General features: G+C 45.8%; 1 long non-coding RNA gene across 1 annotated transcript; it reads left to right on the top strand.

Moving 5' to 3' along the window:
* Positions 1-10,672: 10,672 nt before the first annotated feature.
* Positions 10,673-11,983, top strand: LOC116561678. The gene is made up of 2 exons (XR_004273553.1): positions 10,673-11,166; positions 11,710-11,983. It is a non-coding gene; the product is annotated as an uncharacterized LOC116561678 (long non-coding RNA).
* The last annotated feature ends 6,908 nt before the right edge of the window (positions 11,984-18,891 follow it).

The following is an 18,891-nucleotide window of genomic DNA, read 5'->3' as shown; positions in this document are numbered from 1 at the left end:
GAGAACTTGTTAAGAGCAAGCAGATGCTTAAGCCCAAGTGAAAACATGAATGTGCATTTGCAATAATCAGTGTTGACAAAAGTTGGTGAAAACATTTCTCCTATGAATCTGAATAAATGTTAAGAAAATACAAAACCAAAATTTACCCTTAATGTAGAAAGCTGTTACTTGGAAATATGTTAGTTGTCATTATTCCTCTGAGAATAATGCCAAATCAGTACCTGATCAGTGTCCTTGATTAAGGAGTCATCTTCCAGTGACACCGTGTGGCATTTCAAATTGTCCCTTTGTCAGGAGCATGACAGGCTTCAAGAGTTGATGACATACAGCATCAGGAACAATGCCTGGCACGGAGAAGGTGACTCAGGAGTGTTAATTACTTAATCCTGTGCAGGGACCAAGACTGCTAGGAACAGGAGAGCTTGGCTGAGGTCAGCAGGTCAGCTGCACCACCCACATGCTCTAGGAGGGAGCCCCTGGAAAATTTGGGCAGCTGGAGGTTGATGCCCTTCCGAACTCTCTCAGTCCTTAAATCTCCTTGTGCCGAGTCATCTGTCTCAGATGGTAAGGTAAGCAGCTGGTATTGGAGGCTGTGTGCTCAGTTCTGACTGTCCAGCAGGTGGCCCTGCACGTCCATTGCTTCTTAAAGGATGCATTGCAGATGGCTCAGTGGCAACAAATCTGAGCTAAAAGAGCGACATAAATGTGTTCCTATTTCTCTCTGCTGATTTTGAGGACAACAGGGACATTATGAGAGAAAACAAAGAAGTATGTGGAGGAGTGGCCACAAGTTAAGTACTTCAGAAAGAGGAAGGATGTGACCATTCTCAGAATGTAGGGAATGCAAACATTGTAAAAGTCACTATTGATAACAGATCCACTCAAAAAACAAAATTATTTCAAAATAAAAAGATTAATTTCACATTATGTGATCATTCTAATAAAAACACCATGGTACCACAACAACAATAAAACATTAGCTCGTGCTTCCGATTGCTGAAATTTTTAGTTCTCGGCATGAGATGGAATTGAGTCTCCAGAATCTGTCATGTCTGTTTAACCAAACTTTTTTTTTCTTTTGGAGATGGAGTCTTGCTCTGTTGCCTAAGGCTGGAGGGCAGTGGCATGATCTCAGCTCACTGCAACCTCTGCTTCCCAAGTTCAAGTGATTCCCCTGCCTCAGCTTCCTGAGAAGCTGGGATTATAGGCGTGCACTCTCACACTCAGCTAATTTTTATATTTTTAGTAGAGACAGGGTTTCACCATGTTGGCCAGTCTGTTCTCAAACTCCTTACTTCAAGTGATCTGCCTGCCTCGGCCTCCCAAAATGCTGGGATTAGAGGTGTGAGCCACCACACCTGACCTGTTTAACCAAACCTAGCTAAACACACAGACAATGGGAGCATGCATTCCCCTGGAAAACAACTTTTCTGGGAACAGAGACCACTTTGGAAAGTATAATGCTTCTCCAGAAACCCATATTCAGGGAAACAGTTGGAAATTATGTTAGAGAATCCCTGCCAAGTAGGAAGGCCTAAAGAAGAAAGCAGAGTATAAGGAGATCAGGAAGGAACAACTACACATGGACGTTACATTTCATTAGCTGTAAGCAGTTGGTCAGTTCTAGTCCACTCTACAGTTGGTCTCCAGGAGTCTCTCTGGCCCTGTGTTCATTCCCATGGCATCACCCAATCTAATTCTCCAGCTCTTAAATGCTCATATTTTCTCTGACTGGCATATCCCCCAGGCCCTTCAAATATCAGTATGTCCAAAGCCAAACTCTTGATTTTTCTCTCCTCATGCCACCACTGTGGTAGGCAGAATGCTAAGATTCTTGGCCCTCCCCTTGGACAATGGTGGGTCTGACCCAATCAGGTGAGCTCTTTGGAGGAGGGTGCAGAAATCATAGATGAGAGAAGTCAGAGAGATTTGAAGCTGCAGCAGATGTTCTCCCTCTGTCCTTGAGCAGATGCCACATTGTGGAGGGGGTTCGCATGGCAGGGAATGATGGGTGGCTTCTGGGGCAAGTGCCTCAGTCATGGGAATTCTGCCAGCAACCCAAATGAGCTTGAAAGCAGATTCTTCCCCAGTTGAACCTCCAAATGAAGACACAGCCTGGCCCACTCTTTCAGTAGTCTTGTGAGACCCCGAGGAGAGGGTCCAGCAAAGACTGGCTCAGATTTCTGAGCCACAGAAACTGAGACACAAGAAGCAGGTGTTGTTTGAAGCTGCAATGTAGTGATTTGTCACACAGTAATAGAAAACCAATACAACCCCCCAATGGCTCTCCATTTCCTTTGCAGCTTTCCAATGAGTTAGGGACCTGTTGGACTTTACGTCTGCGATGTCTTCGTTTGCCCCGTCTCTCCATCCTCTTGCCATTGCTTAGATTTGGGCTTCTCTCTTTGCCCAACTGGACCTCTGCTTGTCAGAAGTTGCCATGGCCCCAGAATGAAATGCAGACATCCTCACATGGCATCTAAAGACACCTCGATTCACCTAGACCCACTTCCATCCACATTTTCTGGAAATTTTCCTCTTTATTCTGCAAGTGGAGCCTCATAAGCCTACCAGGAGTAGGAAAATACATGTTTTCTTAGTGGATTTTGCTTGTCTATATATTTGAATGTGTTTCATGAACAAATAAAATTTAAAACTTGAATACCAAGAATTATTCAGTACCTAAGGGAATCACGAATCAATCTCAATGTATTTCACATTTTAAATATCCTTGGTCATCAAAGTACCACCCATGTGGTCAAACTTGCAACAGTTCTTATGATAAACATATCTCACGTTAAATATATTGAATCCAGAATTTTTGAAATTGAGAAATTCAAGAATTGGAGATCCCTGCTCTATAACCTTTGATGTGGTTCTGAGGCCAATAAAACTTGTAACTGTTAATGTTATCTCATTCAAATGGTCAGAAAAGTAGACTGTCACCCACAGTTAGTCTTATGTCAGTGCATACTTATTATTATTATTTTGAGACAGAGTCTTGTTCTGTCTCACCCAGGCTGGAGTGCAGTGCAATCTCGGTTCATTGAAGCCTCTGCCTCCAGGGTTCAAGCAATTCTCCCGCCTCGGCCTCCTAAGTAGCTGGGATTACAGGCATGTGCCACCACACCCAGGTAAATTTTGTAGGCTGAGGTGATCCACCCACCTCAGCCCCCCAAAGTGCTGGGATTACAAGCATGAGCCACCATGCCCAGCCTTCTTCTTCCTCTTGCTCCTCCTCCTCCTCCTTCTTTTCTTCTCCTTCTCCTTCTTCTTCCTTCTCCTTCTCCTTCTTCTTCTTGTTCTTTTTTTGTTTGCATATGTATTATTAAGCCCATATGTACTTTTGTTAGTTTTGCTGTTTCTTTGTATGCCAAATCTAATTTTCATGCTATGGTGTGTGAGCTGATTAACCTGTATGGCTGGAACTCTTATGTCTTGTGTAGCAATTGTAATATGCAGACAGCAAACTCTTTTTTTTTTTTTTTTTTTTGAGTTGGAAAATCTCACTCTGTCACCTAGGCTGGAGTGCAGTGATGCAATCTCGGCTCACTACAACCTCCTGGGTTCAAGCGATTCTCCTGCCTCAGCCTCCCCAGTAGCTGGGACTACGGGCGCCTGCCACCACACCCAGCTAATTTTTATATTTTTAGTAGAGACAGGGTTTCACCATGTTGGCCAGGCTGGTCTCGAACTCCTGACCTTGTAATCCGCTCAACTCAGCCTCCCAAAGTGCTGGGATTATAGGTGTGAGCCACTGCACCCATTCCCTCTTTTTTAAAATAACTTAATTTTTTTTTTTTTTTTTTTGGTAGAGACAGGGTTTGTCTGTGTTGCCCAGACTGGTCTCACACCCCTGAGCTCAAGTGATCCTCCTGCCTCAGCTTCCTAAAGTGCTGGGATTACAGGTGTGAGCCACTGGGCCTGGCCTGACCTCCTCTTAACTGGATGGCATCTGAGAAGACCTTATTTCCAAATAAGGCACATTCATAGATTCTAGGCGGACATGACTTTTGTGGAGACACTATTTGACCCAGGACAGATATACTTATTTAAATACAACTCACATGATTTTCATTTGAAATGGCTTCCACATTCAAACACTTGCCTCATTTGTACAGCTGCCATGCTCTGGGCCTTTGTCTCCTCGGGCCTCAGCTGCAGCACCCAGTGTGCTGGCATCACTCACCACCGGTCCATCCTACTGTATGGGTGGGAGACAGAATACCAGCTTGCCTGGCTACGCACCTGCTGCATGCAGGGTGCTGCAGAAGCGCTTTATGTGTATGGTACTTAGAGAATTGAAGCCCCAAGGCTTTATCTGTAAAAGCAAGATTTAATTTTTTTATAACTATACTTGATTTTTATCTCAAAGACCCAGGTCTATCTGACGTAGAAACTAATAGAATCCCTTCCAGATAGAGGCATTCACTCCAGTGAATTTTCTCAGTCAGTTCCCATGGGGCCTTAGTTGTAGTTAGAATTCCTGCTCCTCCGCTCGCCTCCCCCAGGTTGATGTGAAGCTCATGGCTGATGCCGATGCTGCTGTCTGTGGACCGCTGGTGTCTTTCAGTTTGTGTGTCCCCAGCCACAGCGGGTATGAGTTCTGGCCTAAGTGACAGCATCAGGATAGACGAAGGACTGCAGGGACCAAGTGACCCCTGGATTCCTGCTTCACTTCATCCTGCCGCAGTTCCCCCGGTAAGCTGTGTGTCCCTGCAGAGAGCATTTATGAGCAGAGGAAGTGGGAATGTGCTCTCTGCCCAGAATCTGTTACTCTAGAATAATGGCTTGTACATGTGGACAGTACAACACCCCGCAGGTAGTAACTTTTGTGCCTAACAAATAGCTGCATGTTTTCCAATTCCCAGCCAGGAAGATGCTTTGAAAATGGGATTGGAAGCAGGTTGGGGAGGGTAAGGCAGCTTCTTCCTTGCTCTCTGTTGATCTGCAGTCTTGTCCCCCACCCCACCCACCCAGCCTTTACTGCAGGAGGGGCTCCGTTAGGGTCAGGACCAGGCCTAACATATTTACTGAACCTCCCTGGGTTAGACTTTCAAGCAGCCAGGAACAGAAGCACACAGTTGCGAAGGCTAGCAGGGCTCCCCAGGGAAGAGCTGCTCACGGTGAACTGGGAGTGTGCACTGCGTGGACAGTCAGCCCCCTCTGGTGACTGGCAGCTGCCGAGGCACCCACGCCACTCAGGCCTTTGCTCCCTGCTGGCTGTCATTCTGCTTCAGTTTCTACCTGGATACTTCGTTTTCTACATCTCAGGTTGACGTTTCTCAGAAGAGAGCATGTGACTCTTTTAGCAAGTCATCATTGGAACTAAAATTCCCCAGCTGTGCAGGACACTCGCTCCAGGCTCTCTCCAGGCCAGTGGAGCCACTGGCCCAATCCCACATGCTGATGGCTGCCTTTGGGTCTGGTGCCCGTCTGGCACAACCGCACAGCACACAGTGCAGCCATCTGTGCTTGGGGACCCCCTAGAGCAGTGTGGGCATGCAGGGCCCTCTGGGACTTCTCCCAGGACAGGGGCTGCACAGCTGGCAGACCCCACAGGGCCTGTGGGACAGCCCAGCTCACAGGACACATGGCAGGAAAGGCCTTTTGGCCATTTGCACTGGCTCACTAGGGAGAGTGCTGGAAAGAAGCAAGCAGCAGGAGGCAGAAGGTTCCCATGCCTTCTTCCTCCACAGCCTTGGGATCAGGCTGGGACTCTCTCCTTGCATTTGTGAAAACAGAGCTATTTTTATCCTCTAGTTAAAAGCTGCCGCTGCACTCAGTGCATGCTTCTTGATTCGGCGGTCCCCAGGCAGCATTTTAATCCAAGAATCTAGAGGGGCCGACCTGGGCAGAGAAGTTCAAGCAGGCAGTTAAGAAAATGAAAATGAGCATATAGAATTAAGCCCTTAAAGTCTCGTAAATCACTGCTTTGAAGGAACTCCAATTATTCCAATGACTACCCTCCACCCAAAACAGCAGCAGCAGCAGCAAATCCTAGTCTAAACACTTTTTTATGAGTACTTCTTGCTCTCTTGTTCAGAACATTTATATAATACCTTAACTCTAAGTATTTTAAAGAAAGTCAATTTAGTGAATTCAAAAAATTGGCTGCAATCTCCTCCAATTCAGTGGAATCTTCCTGGACTACGCCATAGATTTTCATGTTCAAAAAGCTCAAAAGAGCTTCAAAATATAACGCATTGCCTTTTCCACTAATCTTTACAGGCTTTTTCCAAAAGTCAGCAAAAACATCATGGAACAAGAGTAAGTCTCAGCGTGGCTGTGGGTAACGGTCAGATCTGTCATTCTGGCTTCTTCTCTTGACACGTCTGCGCTTTCCGGACTGCATGTTCTGTGTTTTACTGCAGTTATTTTTAGCCATATATATATGTATATATTTTTACTAGAGATAGAGTCTGGCTGCCATGTGTCTGAATAGGAGCCTTGTGATCAGCTTAACACTGGATTTTTCTTTTTAACATTTATCTTTTTAGAGATGCATTACTGTTGACGTGTTAGAGTAGCACATAGCTTTTCAAAATATGACATTTTTGGAAAGACTGTTCTGAAAAGTCACTGTGCATCATGTCAGCACAAGGCTCCAACTAACACTGAACTACCACCTCGAATACTGAACGAGCCGCGCGCCCGGCTCTATGTGAATTTGAAGAGGAAGTGAACAAATGAATGGCTGGATAAAGCTATTCTTTCTTTGCTTCTTTCCTTCTCTGCTTCAGATCTTCCTCTCAAGCAGGTTTACAGCCGGAGGAAAGTTAAAGTGCTTTCTCTTTCCCCCACTCTTCTCACACTGGCAAGCAGAATTAGATACATACAGAGAGATTACATATATAAAATATGTATTATATGCACGTGTATATGTACACATATATGTATCTATATACATTTATATAGGCTGAAAAGGCTTGAGACTCAAGGTTATAGTTACTCATAATCTGAGACTGCATATCTGGATAAATGCATAAAACTCTCCGTTTGCAGGTTATAAATATAAATATAGGCAATCTAATTCTATCCAAGGCAAAAAAAGAAGTACAATCCCTGCCCCCCCGTAAAACTGCAACACAGTTCAAAATTTTCGCCATATGTACAGCCTCTGGACGTAAGGACAGAAAGCCCCTTCCTTGATTCATGTCCAGGTTTTGAGATGCTGGCCCAATCACCCATGGGATGTGAGAGCTGTTTAAACAGCCTCCACATGGTTCTATGTTTTCAGGTATACTTGAAGTGAATCTTTAGATTGTATCTGAAACTAAATTGAAGTAACTTCCCTCGAGCTTTTTTGCATTCATTAAATCTAAGGAAAATGCAGAAATGCTCTTTAAAAAGTATCCCTGCACTTTGTGAGGCCTAGATGGGTGGATTACCTGAGGTCAGGAGTTCGAGACCAGCCTGACTGATATGATGAAACCCGTCTCTACTAAAAATACAGAAATCAGCCCGGCGTGGTGGCGCACACCTGTTGTCCCAGCTACTCAGAAGTCTGCGATAGGAGAATTCCTTGAACTCAGAAGGCAGAGGTTTTAGTGAGCCAAGATTCTGCCACTGCACTCCAGCCTGGGTGACAGAGCGAGATGCTATTGCAAAAGAAAAAAAAAAGTGCCATTCAAAAATTGTAATGCTTAGCAGTTCACAAAGTATGTTGCATTGTTCATTTCATTCTTCATTTCATGTGATCCTCAGAGCAAACCTCGAGGCTGTGTTTTTCCCTCTAATCTGCTACCTTTCTAATTACTTTCATTTAACCTGAATGTGTGCCAAGCTGAGGGTGGTGGCTAAGAAGAGGAACTGTCTTGTCTACGGTTGTGAAAACGTCCTTGTCAGGCTTTCCACAACCCTGACAGGCGACTGGACTCAAGAAGTTTTATCGTTTATTGAAAAAAAAAAAAAAAAAAGTAAAACTCTCAACATAGAAAGTTAACTTTGGCAGAATTTCCAAAATATCGTTTAATTCTCAAAATGTAGTTTAATTTCCATTTGGTGTTTCTAAGCACAGCTTCACAAAATCCCTCATTCTCTGTATTCCAAAGAGAAAAACCACGAACTTCTTGTTCAAGAAAGCAAAATGGTAGCACTTCATTTATAGTTACAGGAGGAATCTGAATACATGAAGCGAGAGCGTAAGTCATGCTGTGGCCCCTCACGTGGAAGATTTCAGGAAGCAGAGAGATTGGAAGCAGACAGCTGCCCCACGAGCAGCACAGGGAGTTTTGAGAATCCCGGGCCCTCACACTGATGCCCACAGTGGGAAGGCCTGAGATGCGCAGGGAGGGGACTGGTGGCCGAGTTGACGCACGCTTTTCGCATGTGCGTTGTATTATGACAATGGCTTGAATAAAATGATTTGTTTTTATCTTATTTATTTTCATCTCTTCTCCTCTACTAATGTATTTTAATTGCCATGCTGTTGTGAGCCTCAAGCTAATTTTGGAACTTTGCAACTAATAATGCTGATTGAGATTTGTCACCTTCTACCGAGCGACCAACTGTCAGGATTCATCTCTGAGCCTGGGGTGAGCCTTCTGGATTTTTATCATCCCAACATGCTGCAAGAATGCCACTATTCATTTCTCATTTATATTTTTAGAAATCCAAATATTTGAAGATTATATTTACTAATTAATCAGGAAAATAACTTTTTTTTAATGTTGAATCTTGCTTGTCATCACTCCTCATCTTGCATGGATTATGTAGAAAAGAACCAAATGCTGAATTTAATTATAAACATACAACCCTTGTTGCAGCTTACTTCAGATTTAAAATAAAGGGACCAAAATATAATGAAAACATGTGTGCTCACACAAAATTATACTCATTAATCAATAACTTGTAGTAGATTTCTGCCAAAACATCTCTCACGTGTTGTACTTAGTGTTTCATGTTTTTTTATAACATCACTTATTTCTAAGCCGACGTGGTTTATTCTTCTGCAAGTAAAGGCAGTTAGGAAATGATGGTTTCAATTTTCCCTTTTTTATTTTTAATTAATTAATTTTAATTTTTTTTTTTGAGACAGTGTCTTACGCTGTTGCCCAGGCTGGAGTGCAGTGCCATGATCTCATCTCACTGCAGCCTCCACTTCCGGGTTCAAGTATTTCTCCTGCCTCAGCCTCCCGAGTAGCTGGGATCACAGGCGTGCGCCACCACACCTGGCTAATTTTTGTATTTTTAGAAGAGAAGAGGTTTTGCCATGTTGGCCAGGCTGGTCTCAAACTCCCGACCTCAAGTGATCTGCCCACCTCGGCCTCCCAAAGTACTGGGATTACAGGCGTGAGCCATTGTGCCCGGCCTGATTTTCCCTTTTTGATGGACTGACTTTCCACCTTTCATTTTCTTAGCTGAGAAGAGAAGTGTATATTTGGGATTTGAAAACATTCATCATTTCTATACCTTTTATTGGCAGTTTGAAGCTATTTTCCCAACTTAGTTTTTATGTGAGAGGAGAAAAAACACTTCCCTGTTTCAGAATATTAACAGTTTTAAAACCCTTGATAAGCAGAGGGAAATTGAAACCACCAAACTTTTCTGCAAATATCCAAAGTTCTGTGTGCTTTTGACGACAGCAATCTACCCAGAGCCAGAGGAATGGAGGAAAACGGGAGTCAGGCCGAGCACCAGCGCACACTCTATGCCCCATGTGCTACCACACAGACTCCACAAGCGGAGGCTGGACATGTCCATTCCTTCTTCGGACATAGCAAAATAACCAAATGCGTGAAGACATGTTCACTTATGTGACTGCATTTTCTGTTTGCGTTCAAATATTTGGCACCGTCAGTGCCCAAGTAAGGGTTTCAAAACAATGTTTGGCTCAGAAACATCACTCACCATGAAATCTAAGTCAAATCATTGCATTACTCCTCCTGGACCCATTTGCTCTAAGGTCTTACCTTTAATTAGGAAATGAAAGCCGTGCTGAACAATCCAGGCATAAGCAGGCAAGTGGAGGTGTTTTCTCTCTCAGTACCCTACGGTCAGCCACACCCTTGAGACTTGGTTTATCAAGTAATTTATTTCCACGTATTTTAGGTGCCTGGGGCTGGGGTAACAAACTGCCACAAACCAGGTGGCTCACAAAGCCCAGAAACACATTGTCTCCCAGCTCCAGAGACCAGAAGCCTGAGGTCCAGGCACTGGCAGGGATGCGCCCTCTCTGCAGCCCTAAGAGAGAACCCTTCCTGCCAGCAAGCCTCAGTGCTCCTTGGCTTGCGGCCAGGTCACTGCAACCTCAGCTCTGTCTTCACACGGCCTTCGTCTCTGTGTGTCTGTGTGCTTCTCATCTTCTCATAAGGACACCAGCCACTGGGTTCAGGGCCTGCCCTAATTCAGTATAACCTCCTTTTAATGAATTGCATCTGTAAAAGTCCTATTTCCAAGTAAAGTCCTGTTCTGAAAACCAGGTGGATGTGAATTTTGGGGTGTGCTGTCCTGAGTCACCTACTATTCACATAGGGTTACAAAGCACATTCTGTGTTCCTGCCCTCCTGAAAGCCACTCTGACTCAATCCTCCAATGGCTCCTGATATGGTTTGGCTGTGTCCCCACCCAAATCTCATCTTGAATTCCCACGTATTGTGGGAGGGACCCGATGGGAGGTAATTGAATCATGGGGTCAGATCTTAGCCATGTTGTTCTCATGAGTGTGAATGAGTCATCAGATCTGATGGTTTTAGAAAGGGAGGTTTCCCTGCACAAACCCTCTTCTCTTGTCTGCTGCCACGGGAGATGCACCTTTCACCTCCCTGCTGTGACTGTGAGGCTTCCCAGCCATGTGGAACTGTAAGTCCATTAAACCTCTTTCTTTTGTAAATTGCCCAGTGTCAGACATGTCTTTATCAGCAGTGTGAAAACAGACTAATTCAGCTCCTATGCCCAACCACATCTCACGCTGCAGTCAGCCAGACAAACATGCTAATGAGCGATGTCTAGAGCAGCTGAAGTTTACTGGTAGTTCTAAAAGGAAGAAGAGAAAGAAAAAGAGGAAGAAAAGTAGGGGGGAAATGGGAAGAAAAGAATGCTTAGTGGAGACCAGAAATTGTAGCCAGGAGATGACAGTGCAAGCCCCTAGCTGTCGGGCCAACTGTCTGGGCACAGCAGCCTGCCCTGGGCCAATGAATACCTCGCTCACCCACAGTGTCACAGGTGAGTTGCATTAAGCCACACATTTGAAGCATGCTGTAAGGTCTTACCTTGAAAAATGTGAGTGAAATGATCCCGAGAGCAGGTCTGGAAATGCTAGTTCCGTGGGATGTGAGGCGGATAACTGCCATTCATTCAGACTGCTGGGAGCAGGTCCGGGGACGTGCGGCGGATAACTGCCATTCATTCAGAGTGCTGGGAGCAGGTCTGGGGAGTCCTGGCACAGACAGCACAGCCTCCCTCAGCCCACTCTCTAGAGCCTCGTGGCTCTTGAACATGGGAGTCCCTCCCTGCAAGGCCTAAGAACACAACCAGTTATCCACACAGGAGGAATCAAGGATGGCTTACCTGATGCTTGATTGATGGTTGATTAGCACCAGAGAGCCCAAGCTGTGCTAGGATTTTGAAGCCAAGTCAGAGAAGTTATCTACTGTGAAATTAATAACATTTAAGGTACAAGGCTCCTCCCCCACAGGCTCCTTCAAAATAAGCATTCACTTTTGTGCCTCAATTTTTTTATGTGTGGTTTTCCGTTCCTTTACTTAGGGCAATCTCTAAATTGCAAAACCTTCAGATTGTGCAAGCCTGGATCCAGCCTTGGGCTAAGTAAGGACAGAGCTGCTCAGAACCATCAGGCAATGACAGTTAAGGCACCCCAGCCCTGGGTTCCAGCTGCTGCCACAAATCATTGCCGAGGATGTCACATGGGCCCTGTTCCGGAGGCTTCTGCTGTCTCCTGATTCAAGTCATGCTGTCTATTCTCAAAAACCATTTAGCTCTTTGATGTACTTAATTTGACAAAATAAAATTTAAGAAACCATTTGTGTCAGCAGCTCCACTACTACTTTTAGCTGAGGATATTGATGATTGAGAATTATCTCAGTCCATGGACACTCTCTTGGAAAGCTTTAAAGAGGATAGCCATATGCCGAGAACCCCAGAAAGTCGCAGCCGGAATGGCAGGATGCTCAAGTCCCTGGGGTGTCCCGAGCCCGGTAGGTTGAGGACCGTCTGTAGAAATCCAGGCCTGCTTTCTAGTGTGGCGGGTTGTTAGGATGGGGTGTCTGGGAAGAAGCTGGGGAGCTTTCTGTGCACTCAAAGTGATGGGTCAGGGGGTTTTGGGCCCATGAAGGAGCCAGGGAGGCAGCTGGGCAGGGGTGGTGGGATTTCTTTTCCCCATCACTCCTCTTTGGGGTGTGCTTTTGAGATGTGTAAGAAAAGTTTTCCTTCTTTTGGAACTTCCAGTCCAGTGAGGCCTTGGAGTCAGGAGTAGGGGTGGCAGGAGCAGGTGGGGGCAGGAGCAGGAGGGGGCAGGAGCAGGAGGGCGCAGGAGTGAGAGGAGGCAGGAGCAGGTGGAGGCAGGAGCAGGAGGGGGCAGGAGCGGTGGGGGCAGGAGCGGGAGGGGGCAGGAGAGGGAGGGGCCAGGAATGGGTGGGGGCAGGAGCGGGAGGGGGCAGGAACAGGAGGGGGTAGGAGCGGGAGGGAGCAGGAGAAGGTGGGGGCAGGAGCAGATGGGGGCAGGAGCGGGAGGGGGCAGGAGCTGGAGGGGGTAGGAGCAGGTGGGGGCAGTAGCGGGTGGGGGCAGGAGAGGGAGGGGGCAGGAATGGGTGGGGGCAGGAGCGGGTGGGGGCAGGACAGGGAGGGGGCAGGAGCGGGTGGGGGCAGGAGCAGCTGGGGGTAGGAGCGGTAGGCTGCGGGCAGGGCTGGGGGCCTGTGGCCAGGGGAGTGAGGCCCAAGCCCAGGCAGAATTGGCTTTTTCGATTGACCGTGAGGGTGCTGCTCTGGGATGCAGCGGGGCCTGGGCTGGGGAGGCACCACTCTCCTGCTTGCACCCCAGGCCAGCAGGACTCTGATAGTGCAGGGCTGTGAGTACAGGGAGTACCCACCTCAGTCTAGAGGGGATGCTGGAGCCCTCAGGTGCTGGAACTGACAGGAGGGCCAGGAGACCTGGGGTCAGTGTAAGGCCCTGAGCCATGCCATTGGAGACACTGAGAACTAAGAGGAACTTACAGGGTGGGCCAGTGTATAACCTCCAGCTGACTGGAGTGCTGTGTGGCTAGAGCGTGGATGTAGAGAGGAACTGTGTCCTCACCTCTTAGTCATGGTTGGCTAAGGCTGGAAACATATGGGTAACTGCTAGGATCTGAACTTATGTATCCTCCCAAAATTCATGTGGTGAAGCCTAAATCCCCAAAGCAATTGTGTTTGGAGGTGGGACCTTTGGGAGGTACTTAGGTTGTGAAGATGGAGCTCTTATGAAGGGGATTAGTGCCCCTAGAAGGGGGTGAAGAGACCAGGGTGCTCTGTCTTCACCAGGCAAAAATATAAGCAATCGGCCATCTGTAAACCAGGAAAAGAGTCCCCACCAGAGCCAGGCCGTGCTGGCACCCCGATCTCAGACTTTGTCCCAAGAACTGTGAGAAATTACTGCTCGTTGTTTAAGCCACCCAGTTTGTGGCATTCTTTTACAGCAGCCTGAACTAAGACAAAAATATTAATATAAACTTATCTTTCCATTTGGTGCCTTAAAATTTCCCTCAATACAACTGAAGACAAGCTCCCAATTTAAGATTTTATTGAACAGATGGGCTCAGTTGTTAAATGTTGCTGGGAACCCTGAATAAAGTTTTATTTTTCTTTAAAACACATGTTTCCTACTGGGTGAACATGGGCTAGATAAATTAAGTCATGAATTCAGGCAGGTAACCTGGTCATGGATTATTATGCAGGGTTTTAACCTGTGAACAGTTGTTGTTAGTCATAATTCGGGTGTCGGTCTTCATCGTGCTTCTAAAAAGAAAAGCAAATGAATCAGAGCTTGGCTTTCTGGACGTGAAGAACTCATTCTTAAGTTAGTCCACAATGGAATTTCAGCTCAATTTTGAAAGTATTCCAGCATCCCTTTAAGTCTGCTGAAAATCCACAGGAGACAGTGGAAAACCCGTTTGCATTTAGCACTTGTGTTTGCCTCATAACTATATATTATTATGATCTCTAGATGTTGAAAGTACCCAGAGAACTTTCCTTCCTTTGGCCAAATAAAAGGCAAATAAAAGATACATGTGCAGTATTAGCTTCCTGTAGCTACTGTAACAAATTAACATAAACTTAGTGACTTGAAACAGGAGAAGTTAATTCTCTTACAGACATTGAGGTCTGAAGTCTAAGATCAGGGTGTCGGCAGGGCTGGTTCCTGAGGCTTCAGGAGAGGATCTACTTCCTTGCTTCTTCTGGCTTCTGAAGGCCACCCAGATTCCCGGCTCCTGTGGTCCCTTCCTCCATCTAAAAACTGCATCACCCCAGCCTCTGGCTCCATCTTCACACCTATTTTTTCCGACTTTGACTGTTTGACATCCCTTTATTCTAAGGGACTTTGTGATTACAGTATTGTGTCCACCCAGATGATCCAGGATAATCTCCCATCTTTCACTTCATCACCTCTGCAAAGATTCCTTTGCCATATAAGCTAACACATTCACTGGTTCCAGAGATTAGGACATAAGCATCTGTGAGGAGGAGGGGGTCACTATTCAGACCCCCACACTGTGAGGTATTAGTGGAAAAGTCTGGGAAACGAACAGTTAAGTTCCCAGACGCATCCTGCAGTATCCCAAAGGACCACTGGGGGGTCTCTTGCTCCTGCACAGGGGGGTTTTGCTTGGATGGGGGATTCCTGTTCACTTGGCTTGCATTAATAGAAAATCTTCCTTCTCTCTTTCCCATTCCTCCTTCATTCCTCTCTCGTTAATAACCAACTTGTTTTATGTGTGTGACGAGATGTTACATGAGACTCCCTGTAGCCTTGGAGTTTTGACAGAAAGCTCTAAGACCACAATAGAATAGGTCCAAGTGTTCTCATATCTCAGCGTGAGGGGCTAGACCAGCCAGCAAGACTTGCAAAGGAGATGCCCAAACTGGGTTCTACCAGGGTTAGCCCTTCACCTCTCCCCAGCCCTCTGGTTACCAGCAAAGTTAAGACTATTTACAGAGGTTGTCTTAGTCCATTTGGGTTGCTTAACAAAAATATCACAAACTGGGTGCCTTATAAACAATATAAATTTATTGCTAGCAGTTCTGGAGGCTGAGACGTCCAAGATCAAGGTGTTGGCAAATCTGGTTCATGGGTGGGGCCTTCTCACTGCATCCTCACATGGAAGAAGGGGACAACAAGCTCCCTTGGGGACATTTATCAGGGCACTAATCCCATTCATGAAGACTCTGCCCTCATTCCCTATCTCCTATTCCCACCTCATTGAGGATTAGGCTTCAACACATACATATTTGAGAGGTATAAACCTTCAGAATATGGCAGAGGTTGGAGGCAGGTGAAGCAAATCTCTGGAGTGAGTTGTTGGGGTGCTAGAATTTGCTCTCCTCTGCCCACTGGGAAGGAGAGGAGGTGCTTGGCCTGCGTCTACTGACGTGAATTTGATTTGTGCTGGAAGAGCCTGCAGCTGAATGTCTATGGCTGCTGGCTGCCCTAGGGAAGCAGAGAGGAAGTGTCTGGGATGGGAGTGATCTATTCCCAGAGTTTCCCATGGGCCAGGTATGGATCCCATGGAAGGAATCAGACTGGATCATCTTGTGATGGCCTCGACTGAATCAGCCAGTTTGGGCGGCCGTGACAAAGCACCATAGGCTGGGTGGCTTAAGGAATGGAAGTTCATTTCTCGAAGTTCTGGAGGGTGGAGTTCAAGATCAAGATGCTGGGAGATTTTGTTCTCGGCAGGGACCATTTTCCTGACTTGCCTTCTTTCTATGTCCTTAAATGGAGGGGTTTAGGGAGACAGAGAGAGAGCACACACAATCTGGTCTCTTCCTGTTATAAGGACACTAATTAACTCCACCAGAGGGTCTCTACCTTCATGATCTTGTATTAGGTTGGCGCAAAAGTGGTTGCAGTTTTTGCCTCTTTTTTTCTTTTTTAATAATCCTAATCACCTCCCGAAGGCCTCACCTACTGATACCATCACATTCATCACATTGGGAGTTAGGGCTTCAACATATGAATGGGGGGAGGGGCACACAAACATCCAGACTATGCACCACTCACAGGAACCACCTGGAAGGGGTGGGGGCAGAGGACACAGGTACAAGCAGCCAGAGGAGCCATCAAGAAAATGGTGGGAGAGACACTCCGCTCTTGGAGTGTCATCTCTGAAGAGCCTGCAAAGCATCCCTTGAGGGAAAAGCCCCCAGCATTTGAACTACACTATATCTTGAGGGCTTCAACATCAAATTACAACTGTCCTCCTCAAGTGAGACCTTTCCTGCCCAAGGCTGCCATATGCATGTGAAATCACTCCCTGCAGTTTTGCAGCATGCACCGTCACACAGGGCAGCATGGTTTCTCACCTCTCTTCTGTCCCCGGCTCCACCATTATATGGACCTGAAATATCAGCCAACAAGCGGGGCGGGGGCGTGGTGGGGGAGAAGCATCCAGTTTCTGCTAACGTGCAGACTTAACATGGGCTCTGGCTGTCTTTCCACAAATCAGCCTTGGATAAAAGAGAAAAACGTGGAATCAAGAAAACAATAAACAGGCAAATAAAGAAGGCTTTGGGGAGAGAGGCAGGCTGAAGGCTGCTTTTGTTGGTGTGGGAGGGGTTGGGGGAAGGGGCAGCTGGGGTGGCTGTGAGGGGTAAGTTAATTGAGAGCACAGCAATTTAAGTTCTCCTCTTGCCTCCCCCATCAGTGCACAGGAATCATCATTCCTCAAGACCAGCGGTGGAGGTGTATGTGGGAGTGGAACCAGGCCATCACCAAAGCCTTGCTCAGTGATGAGCTGATGCACGCATTCATTTACTCGACAGATTTTTACCAAGTTCCCTCTAATCTGGGCCCTGGAAATATAGTTGCACTCATGGATCTATATCCTTGAAAGGGAGACAATATTAAATGACAGAAGTAAAATGCATTGTATGTAAGATAATAATGAGTTCTAGAGAGAATAAAATTTAACAGGGAGCGGTAGTGAAGGTGATTTTTGGGTACAGGCCAGTAGGAAGTGAGGGAGGGAGCCACCAGGACTTCTGTGGGAAGAGCATTCCTGTGGGCACAGTAAGTTCAAAGGCCATTAGGTGGCCGTGTGCCCAGGGTTGCCCAAGAGCAGCAAAGGAGCCTGTGGGGCTTTCACGGAGAGAGTGGGACAAAGAAAGCCAGGAGCTGGGACTGAGAAGTCACCAAGGGCAGATCCTGTAGAAAATGGTGAGGACTTGAGCTTTGCTTACAGGAGAAGGAAAGCCGTGAGAGGGTCTGAGCAGAGGACTATCTGTTCTTGAGTATGAGCTGCAGGAAGACAAGGGTAGAGGCTGGCTGAGCAGTTAGCTTACTGTGAGTAGAGATGTGAATGGGTGGCAGTGCATGGTGACGAGTGGTGTGGTGACCCTATTTGTCTTAGCTTGACCTGACTCAGAGTTCACTCTGTAAACAGCCCTATCACCAGATCATTCCACAAAAACAGTGAGTAGCAATTGTTTAACATTGTATCTTCCTGAGATGGTGATAACGTTTAGGACCTACAAGAGGTTGACAAAAAAACTTAAACTAATGAGTAAGATGACTCCAGGGGACTTTGAAAAACTCCAGCATATTTCTGGGAATTGAGAAAGCCACACACAAACGCAAGGGTGTGTGCAGACCCAGAGAAGACCTCAGGAGGCTCTGATGTCTCATCTCTGGCTGATCTTGAGGCTCTGCACAGGAAGCCAGTAAAGACTAAGATAGAGTTGTAAGTTGCCTGCTAAAGAGATGTGCTCCAGCAGTGGTTGTACACAGTGAAGAATACAGACTTCATAGAATTAGTCCAGGAAACTCATTAATCAAACAAATAGCAACAACAACAACAACAAACAAAACAACCAAGAAATCTTCAGAATAAAAGAAGACTCTTAATTCCAGATCTGACACACTATATTATTCTAAAGGTACAGCTTTCAGTAAAAAATGCAAAACATGTAAAGAAGCAGGAAAGTATAGCCCCATACACAGAAGGAAAAAGAGAAAAGCAGTCAGTGGAAATATCTGAGGAAAACCAGATGTTGAACTTACTAGACAAAGACTTTAAACCAACTCCTATAAATATACTCCAAGAACTTAAGGAAACCATGTCTAAAGGATTAAAGGAGAGTATGAGAATGATAGCTCAGCAAACAGACAATACAAAGTGATCAAAATTGTAAAAAAGAACAAAAGGAAAATTCTGGGGTTGAAAAGTTCAATAACTGAAATTAAAATTTTACTACAAAGGCTCAGCAGTAGATTTGAAATGGCAGAAGAAGGAATCACTGAGCTTGAATATAGGACACTGAGATCATCCAGTCTGAGAAGCAGAAGAAAATATGTGATAAGTAAAATGAAAAGCACGTCTGAGACCTGTAGAACACACTCAAGCACACCAATATATGCATGATGAGAGTCAGGAAGAATATTTGAAGAAATAATGGCTGAACACTTCTCAAATTTGATGAAAACACTAATCTATACATCCAAGAAGCTGAGAAAACCACAAGTTTGATAAACTCAAAGAGACAAGTAGAACACATCATAGTCAAATTGTTGGAAAATAAAGACAGGATCTTGAATGCAGCAAGAGAGAAGCAACATGTCATATGTAAGTAAGTCAGCCTCAAAAAGATTAAGTTTCTCTTCAGAAACCATGAAGGCCAGAAAGAAGTGGAATGACAGATTTACAATTCTGAAAGGAAAACACTATAAACCAATAATTC

The sequence above is a fragment of the Sapajus apella genome, unplaced genomic scaffold, assembly GCF_009761245.1.
Source record: "Sapajus apella isolate SASKATOON/1434 unplaced genomic scaffold, GSC_monkey_1.0 scaffold30, whole genome shotgun sequence".
Taxonomy (NCBI): domain Eukaryota; kingdom Metazoa; phylum Chordata; class Mammalia; order Primates; family Cebidae; genus Sapajus; species Sapajus apella.
Note: the sequence above shows the minus strand (reverse complement) of the source record. Positions and strands in the feature narration are given on the sequence as shown.